Consider the following 15,675-nt stretch of genomic DNA (forward strand, 5'->3'; position numbering starts at 1 on the left):
TTATTCTACGTATTTATTTTTTTGGCTGCACTGGGTCTTCATTGCTGTGCACGGGCTTTCTCTAGTTGGCGGCTAGCGGGGGCTTCTCTTGGTTGCGGTGTGCGGGCTTCTCATCGCGGTGGCGTCTCTTGTTGCGGAGCATGCGCTCTAGGCGCGTGGGCTTCGGTCGTTGCGGCTCATGGGCTCTAGAATGCAGGCTCAGTCGTTGTGGCACATGGGCTTAGTTGCTCCACGGCATGTCGGATCTTCGCAGACCGGGGCTCGAACCCGTGTCCCCCGCATTGCATTGGCAGGCGGATTCTTAACCACGGCGCCACCAGGGAAGCCTAGGTGTTCTTATATAGAGTCTAAAAACAGAGGGCACTGAGCGAAGGTAGTGGTTACTGAAGGCTCAGGATCTAAATTCTACCTGTCTCTACACCACTTCCCAGCTGTCGATTTGACCCCATTTGTGAATGCCGACCTCATTCTTCAACTTTCTCTGCCGTTTGTATACTCACCTTGAAAACTTGTTTCTGTGATGCGTTGAGCAGACACAGGGTGGCAGGTTGCAGAGGTGGAAGCTGGTGGTCGGATATTTGTGGGCTGAATCTCCTTTAGTCCCATTCCCATTTCTGGTTGCACAGAGGCCCTACTCCCTGTGTATGGCACAGAGCCATAGGACTGCGGGCAGGAGCCAAGTTCTCCATACAGTAAAGACCCCAGTGTGCCTTGGTTGTAGTAATATACCTGGCTTCCTTCCTGGTAGGGAAGTGACAGGCGGCTATGCCCCTGATTTGGAATCTGAGATGGTGCTCCCTGAGCAAGCCTGGCAGAAAGTGATGGATATAGAGGGACCATGTTATTGGCGTCTGAAGTTTTATCATACTGGGCTGCCATAAACATGGAGGAAGCAGCTGGGTGCCGGTCAGTGAGTGCCAGAGTAAAGTCTCCGAGTGAAGAGGAATTCTTTTCAGTGCTTCCTGTGATGTCCCACTCAAGAACACCTGGATAGGAAGGAGCTGAAGTGGAGATCTGGCTGTGGTCAGTAACTCCAGATAACATAGTCGTGCTAGAATGTTGGTAAAGGTAGGCACTACCCATCCATGAGTGTCTGGAAAGGGGTACCAGTAGCCGATGCCGAACTGACGGCAGGGGCAGAGACTCTGGAGAAGTTGCAGACACTTCGTGTTAGGGAAGTTGCATTGCTCACCACGGGAAGAGAATGCTGCAGAGAACTTAAGAGTTCCAAGTAGAGATGGATTTTGGAAATTTTCTGTAAGAACAAGAGGGACATGAAAAACTCAGGGAGGTTGAGAAATTCTCACTACGTTTGAGGAACAGCATTATCTTAAGGTTCTTGCTCTCAGGACACCTGTACTATCAATCCTTCCTGAGAAACCCAAAATCAGACAGTTAATGATGGCTGTAAGGACTGAGCAGTTTTCCACTCTTCTGTATTAACTGCCTGTGCTCCCATCTTGGGCACAGATGGGCAGAAGAACCAAGTGGTATGGTTCAGACGTTGTTGTCTAGGCTGGAAGCAACCTTCTCCCTGCCCTGTCTTTCCCTTCAGCCTGCACTCGTATTGACTTCTATGCTATTTCCTAGACTGGAAGCATTTTAGAACTAGGAGGCCCTTAGAGAACTTCTATTTTCTCAGTCTCATTTCATGAGTAAGGAAACTGAGGCTCAGAGAGGTCGGGTTGACTTGTTCAAGTTCTCTCATTATGTTAGTGTCATTACCAGGTTTCAGAACCTAAGTATCCTGACTTCCTTGCCAGGACTCCACTCTGAGCATGATAGTGCCAGAAAGCAGGAGAAATAGAACTTATAATATAAGCATTTTTTTTGTCCATTAGAAAACAGTACGGCCATTACCATTGTCATCTTCAGTGTCTCCCTTTGCTTGTGCAGTTCCCACGCTATTACCTAGAGTTGACGTATAGCTCAGTCCAACTGGTGAACTGAAAGAGTCATTTTTGCCCTCTTCAAGCCTGGTTTCTCATCCTACCTCAAAATGATTACCCGAAAGTGGATTTCTTAAGTGCTTTTGGAAAGAGAAAAGTTATCTGATTACTTCAGATTACTCATCTATAAAGTGGTTATAACACCACCACCAATAATAATAGCAGTAATAATTAATAGATGAATAAGCTGATCTATTGCGTATGATTTATATGGAGGAAGATACAATAAGTTCTAGAAAGACAAAGAAAAATCATGAAAAACATGTTACGTAACGAAAAAGAAATCCATAGATATTAATGAAAACTGGGGTATGTGGGCAAGTATCAAAGCCTAATGAATTTACTAACAAATGACATTCTGTACCATACATGCAATATTATGAAAGTGAATTTTGCCCACTCTATTTTAGTGAATACTATTAACCAAAAAACACGATGGAGGTGATAGAGGTGAATGAATTCCTAGCCAATGCATACAGACAGAGACGATAAATCAGTAAAAAATGCATAACAAGCAACAGAATGCAACAAATGTGAATGTATAGGTAGCCACAACATATATAGACAAGTATTTCAATGAAAACCGGTACAAAGCAGACAGCAAAATAGTAAGTGTAAAAGAGTTTCATTATTGTGCTCATTCATATTTTTACCCAGCAAGTAACAGGTATTAAACCTAGGAGAAATATATCTGTCCATGAATATAACTCATATAATAAGCAGAAAGGAAGCTTAAAAAGTATCAAGAAGGTTTTTGTATTTATCCTAGAACTTAGAATCATCTTCCACATCCAAGAAGATGACATCCCAAGACCTCAAAAAACCATCATCCCTAGAATCCAATTAAAAAAAATTTTCAAATGTAAGAAAATCCAAAGGACTCCACAATATTGTTTTAGATAAATGTGGATGTTTGTGTTTTCTTTTTTTCTTTTGCCGCGCCGCGTGGCCCTGGCCGTGAAAGCACCGAGTCCTAAGCGCTGGACCGCCAGGGAATTCCCTAAATGGGGAATTAGAGATGTGGGGCTTGACTTTTTCTTTTTCTTCTTCGGTAGCTAAGATCTACAAGCGAACGATGGCTGTTGATCAATGTGCTCTCTGTGTTAGGAAGGAAATAACTGTAAAAATGAAAAGCAACCTTGCCTTAGAAGCTACATATCACACAAAGGAAATAGTCCTTCTGATTCAACGTAGAAGATATCATTTAAAATGTTTAATTGGTCAAATGTCTACCTAGTTTAAAAATTAGAAAGAATAGAACACTGAAAAGCAGCCCCCTAGATAACCACTTTGGTTTCTGGTTTCTAGGAAGCATCATTTCTAAAACATACTTCTAAAATGTTTCTATTCCAAACTGTCAAGTGCCAGCTGTATTCAGAGAGGCAATAAAAGAAAGAAAACGGAGTATGACTTTTCTGATAGGCTGCCTTTCCTGGTGATCCCCTGTTCTGGCCTTACTTTCCTTCTTAGTCTGTTAATGTAAGGATTTGCTACCATCAGCTTTGTTTTGCCCTGCTCTGAGCAGATTTCCCTCTGTGCTGTTTCTGCTTTAATTTAAAATCTTTGGCTCCCATCAACATTCCATGGCAAACTGCCTCTTTCTTGAGAGCTCCTCTATGCTTTCCCTCTTCATTCTTATATTTTTTTCCCATCTCTTGGTTCCTGTTGGCCTGTGCTAATGAAAACAATCCTAAACTTGCTTACGTTTGACTCTGTGCCTCCCTATATAGCCCAGTACTCTCCATCCTCTCTCCCTATTCTCTCTTTTCAACTAGTCGAAATACTAGTGGAGGGAGACCATTGGAGATGAAACATCTTGGTATATATATCGCTAGTTTTCTGTGTCACCTGGCTTTTCTATGTTTCTGTTGAAACACTCTTTTGAGAAGTCTCTGATTTCATTTTCTACATGGGTACCCTTTAAGGCTCAATATTGGAAAAGAAGGGGATCAGAGTGATCAACCCAATGTGGTATCCTAACGTAACAGATAAGGAAAGCAGCAGGCTTTGTGAGGCAGTCAGTGATTTGTCCAAAGTCACACAGACAGTAAACGTCAAAGTCAAAACTGAAATTAGGTCTCCAGACTTGTAGTTCAATACTTTCCCTCATTATTCCACGCTATTTTGAATCTCCTCCTCAATTTAGGGGCAAAAGAAATCGAACGCAAAACTTTCCAAAGTTTCTTTTCTTACCTGACATGGTCAGAGAAGAGGAGACATCAACTGCAGGTACAAGGGATGAGGAGACAACACTAGAGGATGTCTGAGTGGCTGCAGCTGAACGGCGCACGTGTCCAGTACAAAGGTCACTGGTTACTGGTCCAAACGGCTCCACGGAAACCCCAAGACCTCTACCAAGTGGTAGTAGGTTTGGTAGGAGAGTGATGTCACAAAGCAGGCAGTTGAAAGGTATGAGCTAGCCAATAGGGAGGTCCGATCCCCAACAGGAGGGCGGGCTTGGGTGAAGAGAGCGTAGGAGAGCTAAAACAACCCCTCAATTTCTGAGCTCTGGGGAGGAAATCCTAGAAGACAGATTTACCTCCCCCAGGCTCTTCCATTAGGGAAATCATTGCAACATTTCTTACAGACGTTCATTAATATAATTAACTAACAGTTACTTATATTCTACAGAGTATTCTATTTTATGTATCATATACTTAGAGCTATATAGATCTTATTTAACTAGTATCCTTAGGAAGGAAAGAGCCATGTAGTTTGAACTATTACAGTTGTAACTTGGTTAAAGAGCAGGGTGAAGTTTGTTGAGTGTACCCTGTGGAGAATGTTGTGGTCCAAGGCTCTTCTCTTTTAGTTTCTTCTCCTTGACTCCTACCTTCCTTGGGCTGGGCTAGGCTGGGGGCCAGGTTGGACTTGCGACTTAACATTTCTCTTCCGCTTTCTTTTTTTTTTTTTTTCTTCCATTATGGGCATTGCTTCTAGGACAAGCCTTGGTCTTGCATTGGATGTTCCTTCCTGTCAACTTCCAGCAGCAGGAGTCTTCTTTTCAGTGCTTGATGCTTCACGAAATAGACTCTGCCCATTGGCAGCAAATACCAGAGAGCCAGGAGACAGAGCTGGTTGCAGACCTTTCCTCTTCCAGCCTTTGGTTGCAATTGTTTTGCCCATGATTTGCTAGCTCTAGTTCCTTGGGCCACACAGGTATCCTGCCATCCAGCTCTTTTTATATGTGAGAGACATTCTGAACACTGTCCCTCTTTCTTTGCACAGAAGTATATACAGTGTGGCAGTTACCGTAATCTCCTCCCCCTTGCAAACAGCCCCTCTAGAATCTCGGACCTCTAGGACTCTCTGTCTTGCATGCTTGGGTGCAAGGCCAAGCACAATGAAGAGGAGAATAATTAGAGAAAGAGGAGGACATTGGTGGAGAACTGGGAGCAGGTAAGGTGAAAGGGCACCGGAGAAAAGAGATGCATGTAGGTTTTTTGGTTTCTGTGGGAAACAAGTTGACACACTTGGGCCTCATTTTGTATTAACAGAACAGAGAGTTGTAGATATAAGTAGCTAGATCGTGCAGCAACTGCCATGAAGTCTGTACACTGAAGAGAACAGTCTCACATCTAGTTTTCATTTTGTTTTATGTCATATTACCTTATTTATAGCATTCACTGGTATGTTTGTAGAACGCAGATGTTTTCAAATGCTCTGGTTTTGTCTACATGGTTATTTCCTTGTCCTATTTGTAAGGAATCCAACATTGTAAGACATATTGCATGTTTTTCTCTTGACGATTGTTTACCTTGAAGCGTCATGAGCTACCTTGAGCTGTTGGATTTTGTGGAGAAACTTTAAAAAGGGTCTGTGAAAAAGGCATTGTGGTGAGTCGCATTATGCACCCGAGCGTAAGGAGCAGATATCTGCCACCAGCCCAGCTTGGCCTGGATTGCCTCTGTGTTAGTTCCCCTGGTTAGTGCTTTTCTCCCTAACCACTCTTGTGACTGTGATAATGTGAGTTAAGGGCTGAGTTGCTAGTGATTTATGTGTGAGGTAGGCTGGTTTGAGGGAGGAAATCTATGGACCTAGTCATTTTCCTTGGTGGTAAGCTTTCAGGGGTGCAAAGATCGATCTTCCTGGGGACTTTTCTGGTACCAGGAAGATATCGCATAGATGGGACCTCCAAAGACACACATTTAATTTTTAGGCCTGTTGTTCCTATTATGAGATGTGAGTTTCTTCACTGATGGGGATGCTGCTTATCTGAGAAGAAACTGTGAAAGGTGGTGTAGTATAGAGGTGTGGCTTAAGCTTTTAAGTTTTCTTCAAGGTTTTTCCCCTAAGCTTCATACTTCAGACGGCCTACTTACATGAGACTAGTATGTGATGTCAGGCTAACAACTTCCTAAATACCTGCAAGCCAGATCAGTGTCTCTTTTCTCTATATTCCCATGGAAATCAAGGGTCCCGCCGAATTTTCCATCGAAACAGTTGATTTGTGCTGTCTCTAGGAATTCTAAAGGGCGTACCGTTGCTTCCTAACCGGTGTCATTTGGGAGATCCCCCTCTGTACGTTCAAATGATTAATTTTGAGACTCTGCTCATGTGTGCAGTAAACCCTTTAATTCCCTAAGACCTTCCTTTCCTCCATCTCATACCCCATTAAGCCCGCCTCAGTTTATCTCCTGAATTTCTTTGGAATCTGTCAGCTCTCCCTCAACATCCTAATACTGAACTTGCCTGTCTGTTGCGATTAGGTCCTAACTAGTGTCCATATATCTTGTTTCCCTCCAATCCATTCTTCACACAAGAAAGCTTCAAAGCAAGTTGGAACATTGCTCATAAACATCGCTCACAAACATTGTTTTGAGAATAGAAAACACACTGGTGGCCTTTAAGACTCTGCGTGCTCTAGAATCCTCTCTGCTTCTCTAGCCCCATCTTGTGCCACGTTTGCCCTCACTTTCTATGCTTCAGATACACTGAATTAACCTTAGTTCTCACTCATCTGACAGAAGTCAGTTGAGAAATTATTTTTCACTGTGATTCCTAGCATTAAGGAATTTGATGATCAGGTTTTGTATGAGGACTAAAACTAAACTGGGAAGTGGAAGAATTGCGTTTCAACTGTTTCAGTCAACACGCATGTATTAATGATACCTAAGTATTGAACACCGGGCTAGGTTTCATGAGGGATACAGAAGTTCTGGCCATCTCTGGTTTTGGGTATCCCTTATTTGTTGAGACCTTTGCGTTGTTTGGTTGCCTTTTGTCTGTTTTCCAGATGGGAAAACAGGAACAAGGGAAGTATAGGTTATTACTAGGTGGGGTTGAACAAGTGGAGCAGCAAACTGCAAAGCAGAAAGAAGAGGGACGTACTATAGAGGGATGTGATTTCCATTTTCAAGGCGCCTGCGTCCTGTGCAGGGAGACAGCCTAACATAAAATGTGCCTAACAAAAGATCTATTGACTTCTTACTAAAAATCTCCAGTTCATATAACCCAGGGGTTTATACCTTCTCCTTTAAAAGTTCTATTCCTGGGACTTCCCTGGTGGTCCAGTGGTGAAGACTCTGCGCTTCCAATGCAGCAGGCGTGGGTTCAATCCCTGGTTGGGGAGCTAAGATCCCACATGCTGCGCAGCCAAAGAAATTTTTTTCAAAAGTTATACTCCTGTGTTGTTGAATTTAGTGGTTTAGATTTTGTTTGAATGTTAAGAAGATTTCAGTTTATTTACCAGGAACAAACAAAACATAATGTAAAAATAGTTTCCCAGAAACGATTTCCATCGTTCTCTTCTTCCCTTTCTCCCGCAGACTGACTGGTGTTTCATCTTGACAAGTTCTCTGAAGTTCTCTGTCATTCCATAGGAAAGCGGTCTGGCTTGGAGGTTGCAATCCCAGGGAATTTTTCATCAGCGGGGAAGTCTCCATCACTACAGAGGAATCAAGGTTGAAGTCAGTCCCGGCTAAGTGAGATGCTCCCCCTAAACACCAACACAGCAGTCGTGTACCTTTCAAGGGGTTCAGGGGCAAGATGGGCAAGGCATTTCTACTAACTCTTCTTAAGGATCATGGACAGTGTGCCCTATGCTACGAGGTAAGCGGTGACTGTTGTAATTCTTACTGGTGATCATTTCATGTCACTGATCCTTGGCTCTCTTTGTATCTCATAGGACTGTTGTTAAGTCCAATACAAAATGAGTCTTCTTTTTAAAAAACTGAAATGTTTTACAAAGCCTAGCATTCTCATAGAGAGTCCTTTGAATTCTCCCCACTTTCCCGAGAGGCTAAGAACACTTCACACCATGAACTAGGAGAGGGGGTAGAGCCCTTTCTGATGAAATATAGAAACAAAGACAGAGTCTTAGCCTGCTTGCTCTCTGGACAGGATCTCGGACCACAAGGTCTTAAATCCTGGTATAAATGACGGAAGTGAGGACAGTTCAACTGGCACTCTCATAACAAGAGTTCTGAAACACCTTCCAAAGAGACTGTAGCGGTAGACGAGGGAAGGGAGTGCTACAGTGTGGTAGTACAGGGGGAATGCTCGGCTACAGCAGTGAAAAATGTGGTACCTATTGGTGTGCTCTCGGGGTTCTTGTACATGTAGCATAGATGACCTTTACAGTGTCCCTCCCACCTTCCCACCTGCATTAGGTGTTCTGTTTTTTTGTTTGTTTGTTTGTTTTTAATTTACGTTTATTGATTGATTGATTGATTGAACTTATTTATTCTACGTATTTATTTTTTTGGCTGCACTGGGTCCTCATTGCTGTGCACGGGCTTTCTCTAGTTGCGGCTAGCGGGGTCTACTCTTGGTTGCGGTGTGCGGGCTTCTCATCGCGGTGGCCTCTCTTGTTGCGGAGCATGGGCTGTAGGCGCGTGGGCTTCGGTAGTTGCGGCTCACGGGCTCTGGAATGCAGGCTCAGTCGTTGTGGCACATGCGCTTAGTTGCAGCACGGCATGTGGGATCTTCGCAGACCGGGGCTCGAAGCCGTGTCCCCTGCATTGGCAGGCGCCACCAGGGAAGCCCTAGCTGTTCTTACATAGAGTCTAAAAACAGAGAGCACTGAGAGAAGGTAGTGATTATTAAAGGCTCAGGATCTAAATTCTACCTGTCTCTACACCCCTTCCCAGCTGTCGATTTGACCCCGTTTGTGAATGCCGACCTCATTCTTCAACTTGCTCTGCCGTTTGTATACTCACCTTGAAAACTTGTTTCTGTGATGCGTTGAGCAGACACAGGGTGGCAGATTGCAGAGGTGGAAGCTGGTGGTCGGATATTTGCGGGCTGAATCTCCTTCAGTCCCATTCCCATTTCTGGTTGCGCAGAGGCCCTACTTCCTGTGTATGACGCGGAGCCATAGGATTGCGGGCAGGAGCCAAGTTCTCCATACAGTGAAGACCCCAGTGTGCCTTGGTTATAGTAATATACCTGGCTTCCTTCCTGGTAGGGAAGTGACAGGCGGCTATGCCCCTGATTTGGAATCTGAGATGGTGCTCCCTGAGCAAGCCTGGCAGAAAGTGATGGATATAGAGGGACCATGTTATTGGCGTCTGAAGTTTTATCATACTGGGCTGCCATAAACATGGAGGAAGCAGCTGGGTGCCGGTCAGTGAGTGCCAGAGTAAAGTCTCCGAGTGAAGAGGAATTCTTTTCAGTGCTTCCTGTGATGTCCCACTCAAGAACACCTGGATAGGAAGGAGCTGAAGTGGAGATCTGGCTGTGGTCAGTAACTCCAGATAACATAGTCGTGCTGGAATGTTGGTAAAGGTAGGCACTACCCATGAGTGTCTGGAAAGAGGTACCGGTAGCCGATGCCGAACTGACGGCAGGGGCAGAGACTCTGGAGAAGTTGCAGACACTTCGTGTTAGGGAAGTTGCATTGCTCACCACAGGAAGAGAATGCTGCAGAGAATTTAGAGTTCCAAGTAGAGATGGATTTTGGAAATTTTCTGTAAGAACAAGAGGGTCATGAAAAACTCAGGGAGGTTGAGAAATTCTCACTACGTTTGAGGAACAGCATTATCTTAAGGTTCTTGCTCTCAGGACACCTCTACTATCGACCCTTCCTGAGAAACCCAAAATCAGACAGTTAATGATGGCTGTAAGGACTGAGCAGTTTTCCACTCTTCTGTATTAACTGCCTGTGCTCCCATCTTGGGCACAGATGGGCAGAAGAGCCAAGTGGTATGGTTCAGACATTGTTCTCTAGGCTGGAAGCAACCTTCTCCCTGCCCTGTCTTTCCCTTCAGCCTGCACTCGTATTGACTTCTATGCTATTTCCTAGACTGGAAGCATTTTAGAACTAGGAGGCCCTTAGAGAACTTTCTCTTTTTTCAGTCTCATTTCACGAGTAAGGAAACTGAGGCTCAGAGAGGTCGGGTTGACTTGTTCAGGTTCTCTCATTATGTTAGTGTCATTACCAGGTTTCAGAACCTAAGTATCCTGACTTCCTTGCCAGGACTCCACTCTGAGCATGATAGTGCCAGAAAGCAGGAGAAATAGAACTTATAATATAAGCATTTTTTTTGTCCATTAGAAAACAGTACGGCCATTACCATTGTCATCTTCAGTGTCTCCCTTTGCTTGTGCAGTTCCCACGCTATTACCTAGAGTTGACGTATAGCTCAGTCCAATTGGTGAACTGAAAGAGTCATGTTTGCCCTCTTCAAGCCTGGTTTCTCATCCTACCTCAAAATGATTACCCGAAAGTGGATTTCTTAAGTGCTTTTGGAAAGAGAAAAGTTATCTGATTACTTCAGATTACTCATCTATAAAGTGGTTATAACACCACCACCAATAATAATAGCAGTAATAATTAATAGATGAATAAGCTGATCTATTGCGTATGATTTATATGGAGGAAGATACAATAAGTTCTAGAAAGACAAAGAAAAATCATGAAAAACATGTTACGTAACGAAAAAGAAATCCATAGATATTAATGAAAACTGGGGTATGTGGGCAAGTATCAAAGCCTAATGAATTTACTAACAAATGACATTCTGTACCATACATGCAATATTATGAAAGTGAATTTTGCCCACTCTATTTTAGTGAATACTATTAACCAAAAAACACGATGGAGGTGATAGAGGTGAATGAATTCCTAGCCAATGCATACAGACAGAGACGATAAATCAGTAAAAAATGCACAACAAGCAACAGAATGCAACAAATGTGAATGTATAGGTAGCCACAACATATATAGACAAGTATTTCAATGAAAACCGGTACAAAGCAGACAGCAAAATAGTAAGTGTAAAAGAGTTTCATTATTGTGCTCATTCATATTTTTACCCAGCAAGTAACAGGTATTAAGCCTAGGAGAAATATATCTTTCCATGAATATAACTCATATAATAAGCAGAAAGGAAGCTTAAAAAGTATCAAGAAGGTTTTTGTATTTATCCTAGAACTTAGAATCATCTTCCACATCCAAGAAGATGACATCCCAAGACCTCAAAAAACCATCATCCCTAGAATCCAATTAAAAAAGATTTTCAAATGTAAGAAAATCCAAAGGACTCCACAACATTGTTTTAGATAAACGTGGATGTTTGTGTTTTCTTTTTTTCTTTTGCCGCGCCGCGTGGCCCTGGCCGTGAAAGCACCGAGTCCTAAGCGCTGGACCGCCAGGGAATTCCCTAAATGGGGAATTAGAGATGTGGGGGCTTGACTTTTTCTTTTTCTTCTCCGGTAGCTAAGATCTACAAGCGAACGATGGCTGTTGATCAATGTGCTCTCTGTGTTAGGAAGGAAATAACTGTAAAAATTGAAAAGCAACCTTGCCTTAGAAGCTACATATCACACAAAGGAAATAGTCCTTCTGATTCAATGTAGAAGATATCATTTAAAATGTTTAATTGGTCAAATGTCTACCTAGTTTAAAAATTAGAAAGAATAGAACACTGAAAAGCAGCCCCCTAGATAACCACTTTGGTTTCTGGTTTCTAGGAAGCATCATTTCTAAAACATACTTCTAAAATGTTTCTATTCCAAACTGTCAAGTGCCAGCTGTATTCAGAGAGGCAATAAAAGAAAGAAAACGGAGTATGACTTTTCTGATAGGCTGCCCTTCCTGGTGATCCCCTGTTCTGGCCTTACTTTCCTTCTTAGTCTGTTAATGTAAGGATTTGCTACCATCAGCTTTGTTTTGCCCTGCTCTGAGCAGATTTCCCTCTGTGCTGTTTCTGCTTTAATTTAAAATCTTTGGCTCCCATCAACATTCCATGGCAAACTGCCTCTTTCTTGAGAGCTCCTCTATGCTTTCCCTCTTCATTCTTATATTTTTTTCCCATCTCTTGGTTCCTGTTGGCCTGTGCTAATGAAAACAATCCTAAACTTGCTTACGTTTGACTCTGTGCCTCCCTATATAGCCCAGTACTCTCCATCCTCTCTCCCTATTCTCTCTTTTCAACTAGTCGAAATACTAGTGGAGGGAGACCATTGGAGATGAAACATCTTGGTATATATCGCTAGTTTTCTGTGTCACCTGGCTTTTCTATGTTTCTGTTGAAACACTCTTTTGAGAAGTCTCTGATTTCATTTTCTACATGGGTACCCTTTAAGGCTCAATATTGGAAAAGAAGGGGATCAGAGTGATCAACCCAATGTGGTATCCTAACGTAACAGATAAGGAAAGCAGCAGGCTTTGTGAGGCAGTCAGTGATTTGTCCAAAGTCACACAGACAGTAAACGTCAAAGTCAAAACTGAAATTAGGTCTCCAGACTTGTAGTTCAATACTTTCCCTCATTATTCCACGCTATTTTGAATCTCCTCCTCAATTTAGGGGCACAAGAAATCGAACGCAAAACTTTCCAAAGTTTCTTTTCTTACCTGACATGGTCAGAGAAGAGGAGACATCAACTGCAGGTACAAGGGATGAGGAGACAACACTAGAGGATGTCTGAGTGGCTGCAGCTGAACGGCGCACGTGTCCAGTACAAAGGTCACTGGTTACTGGTCCAAACGGCTCCACGGAAACCCCAAGACCTCTACCAAGTGGTAGTAGGTTTGGTAGGAGAGTGATGTCACAAAGCAGGCAGTTGAAAGGTATGAGCTAGCCAATAGGGAGGTCCGATCCCCAACAGGAGGGCGGGCTTGGGTGAAGAGAGCGTAGGAGAGCTAAAACAACCCCTCAATTTCTGAGCTCTGGGGAGGAAATCCTAGAAGACAGATTTACCTCCCCCAGGCTCTTCCATTAGGGAAATCATTGCAACATTTCTTACAGACGTTCATTAATATAATTAACTAACAGTTACTTATATTCTACAGAGTATTCTATTTTATGTATCATATACTTAGAGCTATATAGATCTTATTTAACTAGTATCCTTAGGAAGGAAAGAGCCATGTAGTTTGAACTATTACAGTTGTAACTTGGTTAAAGAGCAGGGTGAAGTTTGTTGAGTGTACCCTGTGGAGAATGTTGTGGTCCAAGGCTCTTCTCTTTTAGTTTCTTCTCCTTGACTCCTACCTTCCTTGGGCTGGGCTAGGCTGGGGGCCAGGTTGGACTTGCGACTTAACATTTCTCTTCCGCTTTCTTTTTTTTTTTTTTTCTTCCATTATGGGCATTGCTTCTAGGACAAGCCTTGATCTTGCATTGGATGTTCCTTCCTGTCAACTTCCAGCAGCAGGAGTCTTCTTTTCAGTGCTTGATGCTTCACGAAATAGACTCTGCCCATTGGCAGCAAATACCAGAGAGCTAGGAGACAGAGCTGGTTGCAGACCTTTCCTCTTCCAGCCTTTGGTTGCAATTGTTTTGCCCATGATTTGCTAGCTCTAGTTCCTTGGGCCACACAGGTATCCTGCCATCCAGCTCTTTTTATATGTGAGAGACATTCTGAACACTGTCCCTCTTTCTTTGCACAGAAGTATATACAGTGTGGCAGTTACCGTAATCTCCTCCCCCTTGCAAACAGCCCCTCTAGAATCTCGGACCTCTAGGACTCTCTGTCTTGCATGCTTGGGTGCAAGGCCAAGCACAATGAAGAGGAGAATAATTAGAGAAAGAGGAGGACATTGGTGGAGAACTGGGAGCAGGTAAGGTGAAAGGGCACCGGAGAAAAGAGATGCATGTAGGTTTTTTGGTTTCTGTGGGAAACAAGTTGACACACTTGGGCCTCATTTTGTATTAACAGAACAGAGAGTTGTAGATATAAGTAGCTAGATCGTGCAGCAACTGCCATGAAGTCTGTACACTGAAGAGAACAGTCTCACATCTAGTTTTCATTTTGTTTTATGTCATATTACCTTATTTATAGCATTCACTGGTATGTTTGTAGAACGCAGATGTTTTCAAATGCTCTGGTTTTGTCTACATGGTTATTTCCTTGTCCTATTTGTAAGGAATCCAACATTGTAAGACATATTGCATGTTTTTCTCTTGACGATTGTTTACCTTGAAGCGTCATGAGCTAACTTGAGCTGTTGGATTTTGTGGAGAAACTTTAAAAAGGGTCTGTGAAAAAGGCATTGTGGTGAGTCGCATTATGCACCCGAGCGTAAGGAGCAGATATCTGCCACCAGCCCAGCTTGGCCTGGATTGCCTCTGTGTTAGTTCCCCTGGTTAGTGCTTTTCTCCCTAACCACTCTTGTGACTGTGATAATGTGAGTTAAGGGCTGAGTTGCTAGTGATTTATGTGTGAGGTAGGCTGGTTTGAGGGAGGAAATCTATGGACCTAGTCATTTTCCTTGGTGGTAAGCTTTCAGGGGTGCAAAGATCGATCTTCCTGGGGACTTTTTTGGTACCAGGAAGATATCGCATAGATGGGACCTCCAAAGACACACATTTAATTTTTAGGCCTGTTGTTCCTATTATGGGATGTGAGTTTCTTCACTGATGGGGATGCTGCTTATCTGAGAAGAAACTGTGAAAGGTGGTGTAGTATAGAGGTGTGGCTTAAGCTTTTAAGTTTTCTTCAAGGTTTTTCCCCTAAGCTTCATACTTCAGACGGCCTACTTACATGAGACTAGTATGTGATGTCAGGCTAACAACTTCCTAAATACCTGCAAGCCAGATCAGTGTCTCTTTTCTCTATATTCCCATGGAAATCAAGGGTCCCGCCGAATTTTCCATCGAAACAGTTGATTTGTGCTGTCTCTAGGAATTCTACAGGGCGTACCGTTGCTTCCTAACCGGTGTCATTTGGGAGATCGATCCCCCTCTGTACGTTCAAATGATTAATTTTGAGACTCTGCTCATGTGTGCAGTAAACCCTTTAATTCCCTAAGACCTTCCTTTCCTCCATCTCATACCCCATGAAGCCCGCTTCAGTTTATCTCCTGAATTTCTTTGGAATCTGTCAGCTCTCCCTCAACATCCTAATACTGAACTTGCCTGTCTGTTGCGATTAGGTCCTAACTAGTGTCCATATATCTTGTTTCCCTCCAATCCATTCTTCACACAAGAAAGCTTCAAAGCAAGTTGGAACATTGCTCATAAACATCGCTCACAAACATTGTTTTGAGAATAGAAAACACACTGGTGGCCTTTAAGACTCTGCGTGCTCTAGAATCCTCTCTGCTTCTCTAGCCCCATCTTGTGCCACGTTTGCCCTCACTTTCTATGCTTCAGATACACTGAATTAACCTTAGTTCTCACTCATCTGACAGAAGTCAGTTGAGAAATTATTTTTCACTGTGATTCCTAGCATTAAGGAATTTGATGATCAGGTTTTGTATGAGGACTAAAACTAAACTGGGAAGTGGAAGAATTGCGTTTCAACTGTTTCAGTCAACACGCATGTATTAATGATACCTAAG

The 15,675-nt window shown here is 43.1% G+C and overlaps 1 long non-coding RNA gene across 8 annotated transcripts in view; it reads left to right on the forward strand.

Moving 5' to 3' along the window:
• LOC309654174 overlaps window positions 1-15,675 on the forward strand; it is a 59,625-nt gene that overhangs the window by 13,537 nt on the left and 30,413 nt on the right. Inside the window, exon 1 of one of the 8 annotated variants that reach the window (XR_014259968.1) lies at window positions 9,618-9,632. The exons of the other annotated variants lie outside the window; for them this stretch is intronic. This is a non-coding gene — a long non-coding RNA (uncharacterized lncRNA). Of the gene's footprint in view, window positions 1-9,617; window positions 9,633-15,675 lie in introns of those variants that run through there. 8 annotated transcript variants of the gene reach the window in all.

Source organism: Balaenoptera physalus (assembly GCF_965194825.1).
Source record: "Balaenoptera physalus genome assembly, contig: HAP1_SCAFFOLD_2168, whole genome shotgun sequence".
Taxonomy (NCBI): domain Eukaryota; kingdom Metazoa; phylum Chordata; class Mammalia; order Artiodactyla; family Balaenopteridae; genus Balaenoptera; species Balaenoptera physalus.